Below are 2697 nucleotides of genomic sequence, written 5' to 3' on the forward strand. Positions count from 1 at the left end.
AGTCCTAGTGGGTTCTAGCGTAGCCATCGTTAAGTTATAGCCTGACACTGAAACCCAAAAAGACTGGTCTTTTGACGTCATTATTTGGTTTTTGCACCGCCTAGTGATTTGTCGTTAGTACTGCTCATGGAAAAAGTGGTCCCATTGGTTGAACTATTGAATACAACTCACGATTTGTTTTCTTTTGTGGCAAAAGACTGGCATTTTGACGTCATGTTTTGGTCAGTATCGGGCCATAACTTTACGAAGGCCACGGTTGTATTCACTAGTTCAACCAATGGAGTCACCTGTTTCCTTGAGCTCTGCTAACAACTCACTAGGCGTTGCAAATCCCAGAAAATGACGTCAAACTATAAGTCCTAGTGGGTTCTAGCGTAGCCATCGTTAAGTTATAGCCTGACACTGAAACCAAAAAAGACTGGTCTTTTGACGTCATTATTTGGTTTTTGTACCGCCTAGTGAGTTGTCGTTAGTAGCGCTCAAGGAAACAAGTGGTCCCATTGGGTGAACTATTGAATACAACTCAAGATTGTTTTCTTTCGTGGCCAAAGACTGGTCTTTTGACGTCATTTTTTTTTGGTCAGTGTCAGGCTATAACTTAACAAGGGCTACGGTTTTAGCGTAGCCATCGTTAACACACACACACACACACACACACACACACATATATATATATATATATATATATATATATATATATATATATATATATATATATATATCGCCTGACACTAGAATTCTCTGGGACTTATAGTTTGACGTCATATTTTAAGTGTGTGCAGCGTCTAGTGAGTTGTCGTTAATAGAGCTCAAGGAAACAAGTGATTCCATTGTTTGAACTAATGAATATAACTCACGATTTGTTTTCTTTTGTGACCAAAGACTTGTCTTTTGACGTCATTTTTTGGTCAGTGTCAGGCTATAAGATAACGATAGCTACGGTTCAAGTGTACGAGTTTTAACAAGTTTACAATGTAAAACCCTACAAACTGTGGAGTGATCCTCGACATATGAGTTTCCAAGGAGGTATCACAAGACGAAGAAGAAGGAAGAAGAAGAAAGAGAAGAAGAAGAAGAAGAAGAAGAAGAAGAAGAAGAAGAAGAAGAAGAAGAAGATAAGAGATGGTTTGCGAAGATAAAATAATCACTTCTATCGGGTAAATCGTAGGTGTGAAAGACACCAGCTTGGAGCCTTGACAAAACCAAATTATTTATATTGTCATTGACGGACAAAAGTAAAAAGCCGCATGTTGGGGACAAACTATTTAGTGGAGATAAAAGAGAAAACAAGAATGGAGGTCAAGGACAAACCGAGTGGGAAAGGGGGAAGGAGAAGAGGAAGAGGAGGAGGAGGAGGAACAGGAGGAGGAAGAGGAGGAGGAGGAGAAGGAGGAGGAGCTTTCTGCAAGATCTAACGAGCCCAGATACCCAATTATTCGAGGTGGGTGTGGAGTTGAAAAAATTTCGTCTCACCTGGGGTCGATACCGGTCCTTTTGTAAGTGAAGTGAATGCTCTATCAACTGAGCTATCGGATCCACTTTGGTGTCAGGGCTCACATTAAATTAGTTTTAATTTGGACGGTCTTGTTTGCATTCGGTTATATTATTGAAGACGTATAATCGGGAGTAAGGGAATTATCATTTACCAGTACCGCGATTTTTTTTCCCATAATTCGTCTGCCGCCGCGGGGCGTTGCCGCGATCGTCTGCATTCATCAATGAGTTTGAAGAGGGTGGGTGGGTGGCGGTAGGTTGGCCGTCAGGTGGTTATCGGGTATTTGGGATGGGTGGGGTCAATAGTGATCGATTTAACATTCAATAGGATTGATTATTTATATAAATTGATCATTTATTTTCAATTCGTATTTACAACAGATGTAAAATACTGGCGATGCGGGCATTATGATTGGTGGCTTGTTGACAAGATATTTTTGTTAAAGTTTGAAAGACCTTGAGTTCCAATCCCGGTCAGATAATGAATCTGATATTACTGCGTAGTAATGCGTTTTCCATCGATTATGTCCCTTGCTTGTGTCCAATCGTCGTCTCCGTTAACTTAGGTCCACCACAGTGAACTCTATCAATGCTATGTTAAAATACTCACAACATCCGTCAGCCGGATATACCGTACCACAAAAATTGAGCTTTTATATAGCGCAATATCCACTCAATGTGCTCAAAGCGATTTACAAGGGGTCCCTGGCCAACAGTAAACACTTAACATGAAGGACGGGACATGACGCCTATTAGGCGATATAATTTTTTCGGACAAAGACAACGCTGTTAATGGTCAGACTCATTTTACACCTGAGTACGGTGAGAAAATGTGAGTAAAGTCTTTTCCAAGGACTCAACTATGCGCCGAGCGAGGCTCGAACCAGGACCTTCCGATCCGAAAGCGAGTGTCAAACCACAAGACCACATTGTCGCACGAACAAAACACAAAACTATGTGTAACCTTGAACGTTTATAGTCTGATTGATAGAATTTCGTGAAAACAAATCATTACAATGGTGGGGTAAAAAAAAAAAGACAATAACAAATTGATGGAGTGACGTCAATTTTGTTCCGTCTATTAGGGGAATGCCTTTAACACAGATGTCCTATGAGTTGTGTCCAACCGTAGCCATGGTTCAACACTGTAAACACCTTTTTTTTCTACAAGTAAACAAAACTCGCAGAGAGAGCACAATCGGG

This window comes from Berghia stephanieae, chromosome 10 (assembly GCF_034508935.2).
Source record: "Berghia stephanieae isolate SIO BIC M18660-M18661 chromosome 10, UCSD_Bste_1.3, whole genome shotgun sequence".
Taxonomy (NCBI): domain Eukaryota; kingdom Metazoa; phylum Mollusca; class Gastropoda; order Nudibranchia; family Aeolidiidae; genus Berghia; species Berghia stephanieae.